At 59.0% G+C, this 17,525-nt stretch overlaps 1 long non-coding RNA gene across 1 annotated transcript; it reads right to left on the bottom strand.

Moving 5' to 3' along the window:
* Positions 1-6,156: 6,156 nt before the first annotated feature.
* LOC125610763 lies at positions 6,157-10,335 on the bottom strand. The gene is made up of 3 exons (XR_007340746.1): positions 10,007-10,335; positions 8,630-8,730; positions 6,157-8,208 (listed from the first exon to the last, which is right to left on the bottom strand). It is a non-coding gene; the product is annotated as an uncharacterized LOC125610763 (long non-coding RNA).
* Between the last annotated feature and the right edge of the window lie 7,190 nt (positions 10,336-17,525).

The raw sequence follows: 17,525 nt of genomic DNA, 5'->3' as shown, positions 1-17,525 counted from the left end.
TGCCCTACGCCAGGCAGCGCTGTCTCTGTGTGTGTCCCGTCTCCGTCTCTCTGTGCTATCCCGTGAGCACGCCCTCCCCTGACCGTCCAGGCACGGGCACCTGCACACCGGGGTCTACAATTAGCACGAGGCCCTTGCACTGCTGGAGGGAACCTTCCGAGGGCAGGTGGAAGCAGAGGGTCTTGGTGCCCGGCAGTCACCACAGTGGTGCGGAGGAGGCGCAGGTGGGACAGTGAGGGCCTGTGGGATGATGCACCCCGTGAGCCGGGTCTGGGCCTGCGTCCTGCCTGGTGTCCCCTCAGGCAGGCCACAGGGCCCATCAGCACCAGAGCAGAGGCTGGCCCCCAGGAGCCTTCTGCAAGCCACCTCCTGCCTTCCTCCCTGCCTCCCTGAGGAGCCCGCAGGTACCCGGGTCACTCCTGTGGGGATTCTGCTGCACTGCCCCCTGCTGGCCTCCGAGGTTCAGTGGGCTTCTTTGTGGCTCCGCTCAGCTCCCTGGGGCTCAGGGCAGGCAACTGAGCTTCATTCCTGCAGAGGGAGGCTCTTCCTGGGGGGGCTCCCGATGAGCAGGTGGCACTGGGGACGAAGACAGAGACCAGCTCCGTGGCTTGGCCAGTGCTGAGTGTCGGGGGGCCCAGTGCTGGCAGCGAGGGAGGGCTGGCTCCCGTGGAGACTGGGCCATGTGGCGGGTGGTTATGCCCTCTGCTCCGTCTCGCGGCCGCCAACTCCCTCCTGCCATCCTTTAGGTCACCCCCGAGCAGCGTGGAGCTGGGGTTTGGTGTGCGGCTGCTTGGAAAGAAGCTGGAGACCGGGGCACCCTCAGGTGGAGAGGAGGACTGGATTCGTTTCCAGGAGGGTGGGTGGTTGGTCACTTCCTGAGCCTCCACTTATTGTGCCTAGTCTGAGACACCTGGAGGATCATCAGAGGCTGAACCCGGGGCTTGGAAACCCACTGGCCGCGCTCCACAGACCACCTGCTGGAGACAGGCATGGCTGCTCCACCTCCTCCGGGTCCTCACTGTCCACTCCTCCGGGTCTTCACCGCCCACCTCCTCCAGGTCCTTACCGTCCACCATCCATCACACCAGGCTTGGCTTATTGCTGGTCACAGCCGTCCTGTTCCCTGGACACAGGGGCCTCGGTGTTCCCTTGTGCAGGGTCCATTCAGGGTAAGGCATGTTTTAGCGAAGAGCTGTGTTCCAGGGAAGAGCTGGCGGCTCCTAGGGCTTCCTCAGTCTGGGAGTATTTTTCTGACATGTTTGGGGGAAAGGCGACGGAAGAGGAGACACAGTGAGAGGGGACGTCCAGCTGCTCCCCTGCTCTGGAATCTGCTGGAGGCAAAGACCAAACCCAGGCCTCGGGCCAATGGGGCTGTGTTTCCTAACAGGTGGATTCTGGAACGCAGAGTGTTTTCTCGCCTTTCGGTGTCAGAGGGGACTCTTTCCCTCTCAGAACACCTGACCTTGACCTCCTGCTTGGAGACCTGTGCTCCTAGGTGTCCCCATCTCTCCCTCCCCAAGATAGAGGCGGATGCTGTTGCAGGGGGACATGGAGACACCACGTGTCCTCCCAGGGCTGCAAGGTGCTCCCATCTCAGGAAGGCAGAGGGTGCAGAATACGGGTGTCCAGACGCCCCCAGAGCAGGGCTTCCCGGGGCCTGAGAGGGGCTGGCCCCGCCAAGTTAGCCATCATGGGCTCCACAGCCTGCCTCTAGTGTCCCAGTGCTGCTCCCTGCCTGCCTGCCTGCCTGCCCTGGGCTGTCCCCCTGTGGGACCCTCTTGGGTCAGCCTAAAGGGACCTGAGAAGATGGCACCCACCACTGAGGGGAGTGCAGGGGGCGTCCCCTGTCCTCAGATCTCGAGGGGCACCCACCGTCCCAGCAGCATTTTCTTCCTTGTCCACAGCGTGGCTCAGAGCAGCCTGTGGAGCCCCTCTCTGCCCAGATGTGGCCTTTGGGGCCCCCAGATGGACGGTGAATTAACTAAGGCCACCCAGGGGCGCCGAGTCCTTTGCGGAGGCTGAGCAAGGCCTCGGAGCTGCTGTAGGGACATCAATCTGTATTTTATGTGGGGAGAACGGCCAGGAAGAACGGCACACTTGCCACGTAATGTAACTAAATGTCATCGCCCGCCCCCGGTGTTGCCGCTCAACAGAGAGCAACGGGTGGGGGTGGGGAGCGACCGCCCCGTCACCTGACTCATGACCCTCGCCTCCTGTTTATCATAAACCCATCCTCAGCTCCACAGAGTGCGCTAATTGGGGTGGCTGGTGAAGTAGGCCTGTGATTTAGGAGCTGACACTTCTGTCCAGGGGCGGCTCGGCCTGGGTCCTGCAGGGGGATGGAGAGGCCACGGCGGGTTCCCACGTGGTTCCACTTGGAGGCCCCTCCTCGGGAATCGAGCCTGTGGCTCTGGGTGGTCTGGGTGCATGGGGGGCACTCGTAGGTGGTGGCCTAGAGATGGACAGCGTTCTCCGCGACTCCCCTCCAGGGCACTGGCTGCTTCCTGGGTGACTACCATCCAGGAAGTCCCGGGGGAGGGGGTCGTGGACAGCACAGGTGGGCCCTGCCTGCAGACCCTCCCAGCCTCACCACGGGACCCTCCTATTCCTGGGTGGAAGGCGGGTGCAGGGGGCGTCTGCAGCCCCCACCTGGCCCTCCTGTGGGCACCTTAGTGATAGGCTTCCTCACTCTCAACAGGCAGGCAGAAGTCAGACGGCCACAAGGACAGGTCATTTGGGGACCAGTGGCCTGGACAGACAGATTGAAAGTAGGTGTGGCTTTGGGAACAAAAAGAAGCAAAAGTCTGGTCATCGAGGGGCGGTTGCTGACCCAGGCGCCCGAGCCGTCCCCCACCAGCGGAGAGCGGAGAGCGTGCTCAGAGAAGGGCCCCCTCGCCCGCTTCCCCGCCTCCGGCTCCTGCCTGGCTCTCCCTCCTTTCTGTGGCTCTTTTTATTAATTTGAAAGGTAAAAAGCCAAAGCTCTATGGAATCCCACCTTCTCCCCACCCCCTATAGTTTATTAAAAAACCCAATGCCTAGCAAATCACTTTGATGAGCAACTAAGTGCCCTCCTGTGAGCCTGTGGCGGCTCAGCTGACAGACGGCGGGGGCTGGGCAGCCCCTGTTCCCCCTGCCCCAGGCCCAGCTCCGTCCGCGACTGCTGCCCCCTCCCGTGGACGAGGTGGTGTCTCCATTTGTCAGTCTCGGGAGGAATGATGGTTTATGTTCCAGCACTGAGTGTTTTTATTTGCCAATATCTTCTCCTCTCCGTGAGAACCGTTGGTTCATAACTTCTGTTATTGCACAATATTATTTACCGACCTCGGCGTAAGGGACGCCAGCTGGGGGAATATTTGTTTGCACGGCCCCCACCCCCATCTCTAAATAGAGTTTCCTGGGGATTCTGAAGGGCAGCATCCATCAGGCTTCGCCGTGGTGAGTGGAGGAAGCCGGTCTCGGTCCTGTTTTCAGAGCATTCACTCTCCATTGTGTCCACTGTGTTGTCCTGAGGATGAAGAGCTCTTATCCCACTGTCCAGTGCCCCCACCAAGGACCTGCCTGAGTTACCAAGCAGCTGGCTCCCGAGAGGCCTGCTGTGCTGCCCCTGCTGCCCCCTTCCACCAGCTTCATTTCCTGCTGCCCTGTAGGTGTCCAGTTCTGCCAGAGGTGGTGGACCGTCCAGTCAGTGTTGACATCGCGGGCTCCTCCTCTGGAGGATGAGGTCACCCAGGTACCAAGAGCATCCTTTTCTTTAAAAAGCTGAACACCAAAGCTCATATCTAACTCTATTCTCCCTGAAGTTGAATTTATTGATACAAGTGGTCTTACAAGAGTCCAAATTTAAGCCATCCTCGTGACGGATCCTTTATTTAAAAGAATAAAGCCATGGGAGATTGGGAGCTGTGCCTGAGTCCGGGATCCTGCGACTCTGAGGCGGGGGGAACTCAATCACCCACAGGGACTCGCGGCTCCCAAAGTCCAGGGAAGGTTGCTTCTTCATCCAAGAGGCTTGTTCATGGCCACCAGAGAGCAACTGGAACCACAGGTGGTTCTCCTCCACATTTGTCCCAAAGGCAGAGGACAGGGACTGGCAGTGTGGCAGCGCAGAGCTCTGGTGGCTTGGGAAGGGATGCTATGTCGTGGCTGTGGGGACGAGGTCTGATTGGAACAGACTGGACTCCATTCCACAAGAGGAGAGAGGGTACATCACGGGGGACCCTAGAGCTGCTTGTTCTGTCCCTACGGAGAGCTGCTCGCCAAGAGTCTTGTGTCCCTCAGTCCCCAAGCACAGGGCCAGCCACACAGTGGTCATCCCACCAACACTGTGGAAGGGATAGAGGGGGGACAGTGGGCTCCTTTCCTTCCCAGGTGTCCGGGTGGCTGCTGCCCTCCTGCACCTCCCTCCTGAAGACAGCGGCCAAGGCCCCGCACGCCCAGGGGGCTCTGATGTTAGCCTGTAGCCCACTCCCTCGGGAACATGGGAGCACTGGGAGAGTGTGACTGCTCCCCACTGAGCAAGCTCCTTTACTGTTTGCACCTGCCGGGCGGGCGAGTGGTGTCGGGGCAGCGTGCTCGGCCAGCGTGACGGACACGTGTGGCTGGGAGCCGCCGCGGGCCGTGCTCTAGGCGCTGTGCTCACTGTGGTTGGGACTGGGGGCCTCCTTCCTGCTGACCCCCTGTGGCTTGGAGTCCCAGGAAGAAGCTGAAGTGATGGGAAGCCCAGGAGATCTGGGAGGCTGTGGTGGCTGTTTGGCTGCTGCTGCCTGACATGAGCAGGTGACAGAGCAGCAACGGACAGAGCCCAGCCCTGGCCTGGTCCTGAGGTAGAGGCCTCTTCAGAGCAGAGCAGGCCGGGCCCAGGGTGACCTGGAGACCCTGCGGGTCCCAGCGGGTCCCAGCGGTGGCTGAGGAGAGGTCAGGGCCAGGTAGCTCCCATCCTGCAGAAGTGAGAAGGACCTGACTTGTCCCAGCTCTGGGACCCTCCTTCCCGCTCCTTGTCCCCATGTCCTGGCCAGCCTCAGCACTTCCTGCCTCCCTCCCTCCCACGGGCTCAGCCCCTTATCTCCTGCTTCTCTCCCGAGAACCATCCCAGGTCTTGTCTCTGACCCGCCGTGGCCCACCCTCCTACGTTCCACCTACTGCCCTCCTGGCCTGCAGCCTCTCCCCTGGCCCCTCTGCTCCAGGCCTGCTGTGCTGCCCCCGCTGCCCCCTTCCACCAGCACTTCCCGGAGCCTGGTCCTGGGCCTGATCCTGGGCCTGGTCCCAGAGCCCCCCACTGGGATCTTTCGGGCCCTTCTGCCCCAGCCTCGGCCATTGTCTGCGTGGTGAACCTCTTCCTGCCCTCCAAGTTGAGTCTCAGGGCTGTGTGTCTGGTTTTGACCTTGGAGCTACACTCCACCCCCTGGACAGCTGGCCATGGAACATTCTAGCAGTCTCAGCCCTGCCTCCCCTTGCCCTTCATGCTGTCCTGGAGGACAGGAAGGAGGAACAGCTGGAAACTTGTTTCTGATTGGTGCCAGCCTTCCCCACAATCACGGAGCTGTCAGAACTTGTGCACTCAGAGATGTCCACAGGACTGGCCTGGGCTGGACGTGGGTGTAGGGCTCTCCTGTGAGGAACCAGGGAACAGACCAGATGGAGGTTCGAACCATCAGATGGCTTCAGCAAACAGGGCAGCCTGTCCGCACAGCCAGCCCTCCTCGCTAAGGGCCCTGGGGACAGAGGCAGATGAGCTCCTCTCCTGCTGCCTGGGCTCAGGGCAGCTGAAAGAGGAGACAGACCCAGGGAGATGCCCACGTGACAGCCACTTCCCAGAGCCGTGGTCCAGGTCCACGTGGGGAGTGTAAGGTTTTGTTTTGTTGTCGCTCTGCTAGAGCCAAGGGCGTCTGTGGGCCAGGACGTATATACGCAGAGCAGACAGGTTCTGTTCTCCCGGCCCCAGTTCCTGTACTCTGGGGGTCGGCCACTTAGCTCAGGTCTGACCTGGGGGCTGGTGTCAGGTTGGGGCTGCGGCTGGAGGTGGGCCTCTCGGGAGCTGGAATGAATGTATGCAGAGCGATCAGAAGGCAGAGGGCAGGACGCAGAGAGGCCGGGCAGCGGGCAGGGTGCGGGCCTCCTCTTTTTGCAGCCCCCGCCCCCCCACAGGCCAGGCCCACACTCCCTTCCTGGAGGGCCTTCCGACCCAGGATGTTTGGTCTCCCCACGGCTTTTTCTTTCTTAAAACCCTCAGGCTCCTGCCCAGCTCCAGGTTACCCTCCTGCCGCTTGAGAAGCTCAGGAGATCCCACTCTTGAGAGTAGACAGAGGTCTATTTGGAAGAGATTGTCCTTGTCACTGCCTTGACAAATTCTCCCCCAAAGGTGGCCTTCTCCCAGCAGCCCTCACGAAGGGCCCTGGACTCCCAGCAGGCTAACAGCACCTTCCCTCCCCCTCCCTGCACAGGAAGTGGGCTGCCAGGAATGTCCAGGGAGGAGCCGCACGGAGACTCTGGTCTGGGCGGGCAGCACCGCGGCCCCTGCTGAGGCTGCTCCCCAGCCTCAAGGGCAACGGTGCTTCAGAGGGTCACTGTGCTTCCCCACGTGTGGGGATGAGGACAACTGCCTGCTCATCTCTGGCTGGGACGGGCCCTGAGCAGCACCCTGCCCTTGAAGCGCCTCTCCATGCCCCAGATGGGCAGCGTGGCAGAGCCTTCCTCCTGGGAAGGGAAAAGCCTGTGTGCCCCAGGGAGCCGGGTGGGGAGGATTCTGTTGGTGGGAAATGAGGGCTTGGGGTGGGAGGTGCTGGGAATAAAGGGAACAGGAGGACGTGGCAGATCCAGGAGAGCCCTGTGGGCAGCAGAGGGACGCAGCAGGAGCCTAGCAACGGGTTGGCTGGACGCAGTGACTCCTTTCCTTTTTAAAATGTTTACTCGGCAGCTTTATCGTGATCCCGTTGGAGAGCCACACGATCCACCCACCTGAAGAGCAGTTCACTGGCGCAGTGTATACTCAGAGCCATGTGACTGTCACCGCAATCCATTTACAGCACTTCCATCGCCCCCAAGGAAACCACCCGCCCATCAGCGGTCACCCTCCATCTCTCCTGTCACTTCTCGCCAGCCCAGGGCTACACGGACGCGCTTGTCCCGGGGGTTTGCCTGCTCTGACATCATCTCTGGGAGCTGGGGCTGCTGTAACGGGATTCCTTGGATGGGTCATGGACAAACAGCAGGCTCTCCTGGCTCCCAGATCTGGAGTCACCCAAGACAGAGGCCCAGCAGGTCTGGTGTCTGGTGAGGGCTCCGCTTCACAGAGCTTCCTCCCGCCCCGTCTTCCCGTGGCGCAGGGAAGGCCCCGGGCCCTTCACCAGGACACTGTCCCCCCAGGCCCTGCCTCCCAGCACCGCTGCCCTGGGGGTCAGGCTTCAGCTCGAGGGGGGGGTACAGACATGCAGGCCACAGCGGGGGTGTGGCTTTTCAGGAGTGATTTCTTAACAAGAGACAAAAAGCACAAATCAGAACAGAAGACACACTTGCTACGTTCAACAAGCAAACAAAAAAGAAAAACCGAGAAAGGCCCAAAGATGCCCCAAACAGGGAGAAGACTGAGGGCTGGGGGAGTGGGTGGACGGAGAGAGAGAAGTCTGGCAGAGCCCGGTGCTCCCGGGGATCTGGGGCATGCGTGGCCCTGGGCTGGGCCGTGCGGGGTCCCACACCAGGTACCTTCTCAGGGCTGCACGGACGTGCACAGCCTTCCCTGAAACGCCCCTGAGAGTGAGAGCCGCCAGTTCCAACGTCCTCAGGCTTCTCTGACAGGTGGTTTCCATGTGGTGCCTCACATGGTAGAAAGTCTGTGGGGCCTTTGTAGGGCCACCATCCCATCACCCTGGTGGCCCTCTGGAGTCCCAGAGGCCCCACCTCCTACACCATTCCAATTCAGTCCACGGCACCTACCTTCGAGTAGCTCCAACTGTAATAAGGAGGAATGGGAAGAGAGTGATGTAGAAGGACAGGATTTTCAGTGTTTCAGCATGGATCAGCGAGACCGCGAGGGTGATGTCCCCAAGTTGAAGCAGGCATGCTGTGTTAGCTCCTCAAGAACCCGGGGCGCTGCCCCTTGGGTGCGTGCTCTCTTCCCGAGGAGGAGCCAAGGACACCCTTGCTGCAAAGGAGCTGGTGTTCACAGGAGATCCATGTCAGCAGCGCTGTGGTCTTAGAGCAAGGAGTTACGCCCTGGGGAAAGAGGAAGACACGTCACCCTGCAGGCACGTCTGTCCTCCAGGACTTGCAGTAGAGGGGAGGGGACGGTGGCACCTCTTCTCCCTTAGGCCCTCCCAGGTCATCACAGTCTTGGGAGGGCGGAGTTGTCTGGGTCTGGGTTTGTTTCAAGTTTCACCAGCAATGCCTACGGTCCTCGCCTGGGGCCAGGATGGGGGCCCTGGAATCTAGGACACCGGCTGGGCCTCATCTCCACCGGAAGGTGCAGAAGGGAGGCCGGCCGCAGATGCACACACCTGCCGGGGTAGGTGCTCCGAGCTCTCGGCCCCTCCTCCCTCCCTCCCTCCCTCCCTGCTGTCTCCAGGCTGGAGCCGCCACCCAGGTTGTCAGGATGAGGACAGCTTCTCTCAGCAGCCTGTCTCCGTGGAACCCTTACCGTCCTGTTTGTGAGCACGGTGGGGCTGGGGAGGGTGTCCACACGTCCACTGGGTCCTGGAGCCGCCTTGGCCACAGGCTGCGTATGGCCTGCTTTACCTGCTGGGAAACGGGGAACCCTGGGGTGGACCTGCTCCACACACACAGCCAGGGCCAGGGGGGCCAGACGGAGCCTGGCTCCTGACCTCACCCTGCTCTCTCCAGGTCTCACCTGAAGCCTGCCCATGGCCCCGGCCTGAGAGGCCCCACTGCCCAGAGCTGCCCCTGGGGGGCTGGGCTGAAAGACGGGTCCCAGGAGGTCTGGGGTCCTTGCTGCTGCCCTCGCAGGAGGCCCCCTTGGAGACCAACCAGATGTCGGGTTTCCAGGGAGACACCGCGGGTGCTGGCCACGGGCAGTCAGGAAAGGCAGCTCCGCTCTCCCCCGCCCCGAGGCCGTACTCCTCCCCGCCGCTTGCTCAGCCTGAGCCCAGAGGCCCTGCGTGCTGGGCTGGGGCTTTCTCCTGGCAGACTCCTCGGTCTTCCCGGCCAGGCAGTACCCCTCAGAGCACAGCAAAGCTCCCTCTGTGGAGGGGCCTTTGGGGACCTCCTGCCACACCACCCTAGCTCCTGGGATGTCTGAGTTGGGGCATGGGGCAGGGTCCCAGGCTCCCATTGATTCTGTGCCAGCCTTGCATGGCCTGGGGACTGGGGGGCGCAGGGATGGTTGGGACCTTGCCACACGGTTGGCCTTGTCACCCGGTGGGGCCTGAGAGCAGGCTGTGGGGTGGGGCATGGTCCCTCTCGTGGTCCACAGCTGAGTCCTCCCCTGTGGCTTAGGTCATGATGGCTCCCTGGGCTCCCTGGGCTGGGCCTTCTGAGCGTGTGCCCCCCGTCCAGGGCCCCCTTCCTCCCTGGCTGCCTCTAATTGGGTTCCCAAGACCCCCAGCCGCCTCCTGGACAGATATCTTTTTGGGAAAGGGGTCTTCTTCACAGGTGGATGGAAACCCAGAGCCTCAAGGACAGTGTCCTGTGGGCAGAAAGCCTCCTCTTGGGGAAGCCTGGAGCAAGACTGATTCCCTGCTCTGGGTCCCACCACCCCAGGATCTGGGGTCATTATCCCCAAGGCTCTGGGGTCCCCCACCCTCCCCTAGGCTCTGGAGACCCCTCCTGCAGCCATGCTCTGGGGTTCGGTCCCCTCTCCTGCCACCCTCAGCCTGCTCCCATCTGTGAGGGCCTTGCCCACCTCACACCCCAGCCATCCCCTCCTCATGCCCCCGCCAGCCATGGAGACGCTCTGCAGGCCGTGTGGGCAGAGGCTCTGCACACAGCACGCTGCCCAGGCTGCGTGGCCCTGGGCACAGCAGGAGCCCTGGGCCTGCAAACATCATTTACCACTTACATGGCAAAGGGGGTTTTGTGGATGTGATTAGACGAAGGGTCTTGAATGGGAGCAGCCTGGACCAGCTGGTGGGCCGAGTGCCATCCCAGGAGTCCAAACAAGGAGAAGCAGGAGTTGGAGTCAGCTCAAGGCGGGCCGTGGAGAGGAGCTGGAGGGCGGTGCTCTGAAGGGGAGGCAGGGCGGTCAGTGAGGGACGGGGCCACCTCAGAGCTGGAGAAGGGCCAGAGGGGCAGTACAGAGGCAGAGCGCTTGCCTGGGGTGCTCAGGCCCGGGTCCATCCCCACACTGGGCACAGCAGGAGCAGCAGCTGCTGGAGCAGACAGCGGAGCCCCCCGGGGTCTGGGAGGAGCACGGCGGGCGGGCAGCACCCGTGTTAACCCCGAGGAGCTCGTTCTGACCCGCAGCACTGCAGGGGGATGAGTCTGCACCACTGCCGGCTGCTGAGTGTGAGGTGCCGTTTCTGCAGACCCACGAGTGCATGTCCAGGGTCAGGACTTCCCCAGGACACCCCTGGCAGGGCATTCGCTGATGTTTCTTGGAGCACTTCTTGTATCCAAGACCAAATCCTGGGTCCTGGTCAGGTGGGCAGCAGGGGTGCTACCCTGTAGCTTTGCTAGGCGACTGAGAGACCCTTGCTCTGGCAGGGAATAGGCCTGGTTTACCTAGGTGCCACCAGGTCCCATCTCAAGGGACAGCCCCGTAGCTCTGCTGGTGGCTGCCAGGAGAGGGGGCACTTGGCCACCCTGGCCTGACCTCATTCTCCCAGACCATTTGAAGGTGTTCCTATGCTTTAGGCAGAAGTCTACAGGACGGTTCTTCAAGAAAACATCCCCCGCCCCAGTCCTTTCCCCAACTCACTCCAGCTCCCAAGGGCTTCAGGCCATTGGTCCCCAGGGAGAATAAAGTTGCTGGCAGAGCTCTCGAAATGACAGTAGGGAAAGGCAGCCACAGCCTCCTGTGGCTGAGGATGGTGTAGACAAAACATAGCAGAGCGCCAGGCGCGAGCATCACGTGCAGGGTGTGGGTGTATACGTGTGTGTATATGCCTATGTACACTCACACACAGGTGTGCCTTTGCATACATGTGAGCCCACATCTGTAAGCACCAGCACTTACATGTACACACACCGTGTGAACATGGCATGTGTGCACACGGATGCTTGCATGTATACATCCACACACATGTGTGCAAACACCAGCACATATGTACACACATGTGTCCCTGTGAGCATGTGCTCACTTGAGCATACATGTGTACAGATACGTGTGTCTGTGTGGCCATTCAGATGAACATTGTGCCTGTGTACACACATGTGAGATGTATGTGAGCACAGCATGTATGTGCACAGGCGTGTTCATCTGAGTAAGTGTGCATAACACTTGTGCTTAAGCAAACATGCCCGTGCATGTGGCTATGTGTATACATTCATGCAAACACTGTGTGTCACAAATCACTCATGTGATTGCATGTTTGCATTTTTGTGCACATTTTGCACACACATATTCACACGTGAGCACTGGAATGCACATGTGCCTACTTGTGAGTATGTGTGTGTGCATCCGTCTGGTGCTTTCAGGAACGAGCGGGGAGGTCCCCTCTTCTGACTTCCAGGTGTCCCAACCCTCAGCACAGCCAGCCAGGAAGCACACTTCTGTCTGGGTGCCGCTGTCCTGGGCGCACCCTCCCTGCACACCTGCCAGCCCTGTGGCACGCGTGTGCTGTCCCTGTTCCTCGATTTCCCCAGGCCCTACCCCAGCTGAAGAGCCCTTAAGGTCGCATACTTGATGGGTTATTCTGAAAGCTGAGTAGATGACCTACCTTGTGAGAAGCCCGCTGCCCAAAGGTCACCACCACAATAAGCCAGGTCCATCTTTCGCCCTCCATTGGGTCTGAGCTGCAGCGGTGCTGTTCTCACGGTTCACAGTGCAGGGACGTTTACTCTGGATTCCTTTTAGAGAGTGTAAAGGACGCTGTAATACGAAGTGATACGAAGACTGCATTACAATACTGTAATACGAAGACTTAAACCAAAGGTGAGGGGCTTAGGACAGCTCACCACTGACTCACAGGTCAACGGTATGTGACCCTGAGAACTGGCTTCTTTCCTCAAGTGTCTGGGGACACTGAGAGGCATCATCCACCCACATCAACCACAGAGCCAAACTCCTCCGTCTGCCCCTATTCCCTTCTCTCAGGAAAGCCCGGCTACTGAGCACAGGTCGGGAAACTCGCGGCCACTGGCAGCTCTTTGAGCAGCTCACTGTATTGAGGAAGCGGTGCTGGCGGTCGGGCTGTCTGGGGCCTGAGTTCTCTTAGCCGAAGCCACCTGCTGTCCCCCAGGAGAGCGCACACAGGAGCCTCCAGCTCAGCACGGAGACTCTGGCTTGGGCATCCAGGAGGAGAGCAGGCCGGTGGCTGAGGACTGCAAGGAGAGGTGTGCACGGCGGATAGCCTGCGTGGCTACCTAGGTCTGAATTCAAGGTAAGCCACGTGCCAGGTGGGTGGCCACTTGCTGGGTACCTGGCCATCATAATCACCACCAGCACTATCATCACCACCATCTCATCACCGTCACTACCATCACTGCCACCATCATCACCATCACCACCACCATTATCACCATCATCACCGTCACCACAATCACTGCCACCATCATCACTACCGTCGCTACCACCATCATCACCGTCGCCACCATCATCATATTCATCACCATCACCATCATCACCATCACCGCCTTCATCATGGTCATCACCATCACTACCTCCATTAAGATCACCAACACCACCATCGTATTCATCACCGTCACTATTACCCATGATCATCACCATCATCTTCTTCATCGCAGTCATCACCATCTCTACCACCATTATCTTCACCACCGCCACCATCATTAACACCATCACCGCCACCCACCCCCATCATGATTCTCATGGGCATCACCTGGCTCAGCAGTAGCTGCAGAGGTTTAATGCACCAGGTCTGTGAGAAATGAAAGGCGGCCGGATGCGCTGGACCCGATAAAGGAGATGTTAATGGTGGCATCGGGTGCTATTGACAACCCTGCTCCACAGACAGGAATCTGAAGCCAGGACAGGCTGTGTGACCCACCAGCGTCACACAGAGCAACAGGATTCAAAGCCGGGAACCCTGATGCAGCGCTTACCCTGGAAACACGGAATTCCCGGAAGGGGGTGGTTTTGTGGTGTGACTGTGGAGGGCTCCAGCACTATCGGGCTGCGTCAGGTAGGGGACTTTAGGTCATGATTTACGGGCAGTGTTTATTCAGGGGACAGATTCTAACATGGAGAGTGGACTGGGTTAAATATTTTGGAACACGCTCACAGATTAGTAAATAAAGAGTAGGATGCTCTGGGGGAGAGCTTTGACGATTCCGAGGTGGTAAATGGGATTCAGTCTCCAGCACTGAGTGCTGGCAGTGGCTGGCCAGGCCCCGCCCGGCTGCGCAGGCCCTGAAGCCGTTCCCCGAGCCCACAGATGACTGGCTGCCGGCAATCGCGTTCTAATGCTTGTCTAAATGTTTCTCATCTGGTCCTTCTCCTACTGGAGTGTTGAGAGCAGTGCTGAGCAAGGCTCCCTGTAGGGCAGCAGACTCCAGGAAAGAGCCGAAGCAATTCTCAGCTCCCATGCAAGACGGATCCCCACCCCCTCGTTATAGAACACCTATTATCCCCTTGATCTGCAAGTGGGCAGCGTTATTTCAACTTGACAGCCTGCGAGAAATGTACCACGATATAATAAAAGGACCAGAGAGGCACTATTTAATGTCAGAATGACAGATGCTTCAATTAGGCAGACAGGACGATTTCTCCCCAAAATAGATAAAGATGAAATTTTTATAAGATTGGGCTGTTTGTGTTTATGGTACGGTACAGTTAGCTTTCATTACAATATAAATTAAAATAAGAACTCCTATTTCAACGGCAGCCAACCATCTTGCTAATAATATTTCAACTCAGAGCCACCGTTTATGGAAGCCCCGGTCCCCTGGCCGGGGAGGAGTGGTCTCCCCAGGTTCCACTCTGACATTCACACACCCTTTTCCACCCGAGGCAGGGAGGGTGTGTTCAAGTTCATTCTGACTAGAGCTGGCGCAGATATTTTTTGACATGTGAAATTTTCCTCTCTGCCTGGTCCTGGTTTCGTGGTGCTCCACACCAGGCACCCATCCGGCTGGTGATCCAAGACTGGGTGGGGTCCGGGGAGGTGGTCAGGATTCTCCAGGACTGGATGTCACTGGCTGCAGGTCCAGGGCTCTCCACCTGGCGGGACCTTGCGACTGTTCACAGCGCACATCTGGCTGCAGAAGGTCACATGGTTCCTCTCCTTCCCTCAGACCGGAGGCACCGATGTCCTCCATCAATCCTGGCCTCAGCTTGTTGAAAGAAACATTGTTGCCAGTGACCGCCAGGCACCGTTCCTAAAGCTTTATTTCCAATCGCTTCTTGCTTCTGCATTTTAGGGTTTTACATTATCCAAACAGGATGGGAACACACTGTGTTTGATAATTGGAAAAAGGCACCAGCTCTGTGAAAACATTTGGAATTATACAACCAGACGCCTGATTCCAAGAAAACAGCAGACCCGGATAACATGGGGCTTCTCCTACGAAACTGCACAGAAGTAGCAGATGAAATGTAGCAGCTTAGGGTGGGGGTGGGAAGGGAGGAAGAGAGGAGGGGGCGGGGGGCAGGCTGGGGAGCCAGGGCCCGTCTGGGGAGGGTAGTGCTCACCGGGTGGGTGTGAGGCCCACGGGGTGGGAGGCTGGCTCTTAGATCTTTGCAAGAGCCAGGCCAGTTAGGAGGGTGGGATGGGGACAGCTGTGTCCCCCCAGGAGGTCACAGGAGCTGGTCTGTGCCCAGATTCCCTGTGGGGGTGGGGAGAGGCGTGAAACTGAAGCGTGGGAACGCAGCCTAATCCCCTACACCGACCGAGTGGCAACCAAACTCATTTCACCAATGGGATTCTTCATTTGGAAAACACATAGATGTCTCTACAGCGGAAACCACACGCCTGAGAATCTCATGAGCCTTGTATTCTGGAGGCTGCCTCTCGATTTTTGCTCTGCAGCGTCCCTTCTGCTGGGTGTCACCTACTTGGGACCAATCTCTCCGCTCCAGGTGTCCTGACTGCCCCTGGGTCCCCGAGTGCCCACACGTCCAGCCTCCTAGCGTCCATCCTGTCTCTGGGCCCAGCTCAGCGCCGGCACCTGAAGCAGCCCCTACTGTACTTGGTGGGTTCCGTGGACACGCCCCGCCAGGCTCCTGCTGGGCTCTGCCCCAAGCTGTAAGCAGAAACTCACTTTCAATGAATGGACACAAGGAGGACTCGGACACCTTTCGTCTGGTCAGATTTTAAGAAATTGATAGCTGATTGAAGACGCTCCCCTCCGCGCCAGGCGCCTGGTTCTCTGTGAGGCTGCGCTGACGTGGGAGGCGGAGCTGATGCTCTTAAACAAAGGACTTCAACAGAGAAGGTTTATCACTCCAGCTTCTGTCCCAGCCCCGGGTCCCTGTGGAGAGCAGGGAGCTGCTGGTTTCCAAAGCTCCTTTCAGGAGCTCTGAAGAGATAATTAGAACCTGGGCGGAGGACAGCAGAGGGGGACCCAGAGAGGAAGGAAAGGAGGAGGGAGAGACGAACCTCCAGGGGGAGGGACAGTGGGGTGTGCCGGAGGTCACGGGGCCTCACCTGGCCTCCTGCTGCACCTGCTGCCCAGAGAGGACAGCTGGGAGGGGCTGCGTGGAGTCTCCCCTCAACCTGTCCTCCTCCAAAGTGGTTCCTCCTCGTCCTCCCCGGCTGATAGTGTTGTAGGCAGGGCACCAAGACGGCAGGACACAGTTTTATTTGGCTGCAGCCAGGTTCAGAGGGCACAGCCTTTGCTGTAATCAATCAATCCCCTGAACCCCGAGTTCAGAGAGTTTCAGAGTTTCATACCCAGCGTGTAAGGGGAGGGGCTCAGAGGTTCAGAGTCTGCAGAAGTTCACATAAAAGCAGCTTTTTCTCTCACTGTTCTGGGCAAGTTAACCCTTCAAGGACCACACCTGAGAAGGGGGGAGCATCTTCTCCCCTTTCTTTCCTCCCCTGCCGGCTGTTACCATGGAGCCCATTTGTAACTTATCTTAAAAATGTAGACATCCCTGTGAAGCCCAGCTCAAGGCCAGAGGCCTTGTTTGCACACTTCTACAAAGTACTATACTGGATACGTTTGTGAAAACCTAGTGAGGGGTGTCCAGCACCTGGAGTGCTGGTATCTTCTCGGCCAGTGGCCAGGTGAACAGGGCAACAGGAAAATAGGAAGTTTATCTACATTGGACTCTTGCTGACAGTCGTAAGTCAGCCATGGTGAAGAGGGCTTTTCTGTGGAGAAAGGGGGTGCCCCTTCAGTAGGAAAATGCAGCTGCCCAGAGAGGCCCGCCCATGGGGCCCAGGCCACACAGCCGCAAAGGCAGCGTGCAGTGGGATCTGGGGCTGTGTGGCTGCGTGGTGCTGGCAACCAGGGTGCAGTCACTGCCCGGGCTTTAAACGTCCCCAAAGGTTCCTGCTTATCCCCTTTCTGAATACAAATGTCGGTGGGCCAAGCACCAAATTCAGGTGTGGATGGGAGGCAATCCTGGAGGAGCAGTGAGCCAAGCCTTCTGGACGGCACCTCCAGAGGTGGTGCTGCCCTGCACCCTGCCCACCGTCCCCTCTGAAGAAGCCCAGCCGTGCAGCTCTGTAGTGTCTACTGGGAGTGGATAGGGCTGTCCCCAGGGCAGGGGGTTCCTGGAATGCAGGGACTTGGGGTCAAGACTAGGGACATCTTGGGCACAGCAGAACCTGGTGTAGTGGTGAGTGTGGAGGCTGAGCTGCCCAGCCCAGCCCGAGGCCCATGGGATCAGAGGAGGGTGCTGGGAGGCACTGAGTGGACCAGGGAGGGCAGGGGCAGGCTGGGAGACCTTGCTGTGTGTGGACTTGATCTGGCCTAACCTTTCTGTGGGCCACCTTAGAGCCGACTTTGCACTGAAATATTCAGTACTACAAGGCGGTTCAAGCGACATCAGATCCCCTGCGTCACACACCTGAAGCTGCCCAGAGTCACGCTCCCTCTTGCCATTCCCCATACACTCGGGGCCTCTTCCCTACACTCCCCACTCCTCACTGGAGGGGCAGAGCTCCTCTTTCCAACAGAGCTCCCCATCACCTCTTGACTTGATCCTAAAACGACCAACATGTCCCCAGAAGAAAGAGCAGCCTCTCCAGAATCGGGGTGTTCAGAAAACCTGAGAGAGGACGGGGATTTTCCCAAGGTCACGTAGCTTCAGGGAGGAAGACTCAGCTCCCATGGTGTCCAGGAAGAGGCCACCACGTGCCAGGCAGGGCAGTCCAGGGTGAAAGGCCAAGTGAAGAGCCCGGTGGAGCTGGCTGCGACCTAGGTCCTGAGACTGGCATCCCCTCCTGGGATTGCGCTTGCCCACGTCTCTAGGGCGAGGATTGTTACAGAACAATGGCCTTCCCCAGTGA

This window comes from Marmota marmota, unplaced genomic scaffold (assembly GCF_001458135.2).
Source record: "Marmota marmota marmota unplaced genomic scaffold, marMar, whole genome shotgun sequence".
NCBI lineage: Eukaryota > Metazoa > Chordata > Mammalia > Rodentia > Sciuridae > Marmota > Marmota marmota.
Note: the sequence above shows the minus strand (reverse complement) of the source record. Positions and strands in the feature narration are given on the sequence as shown.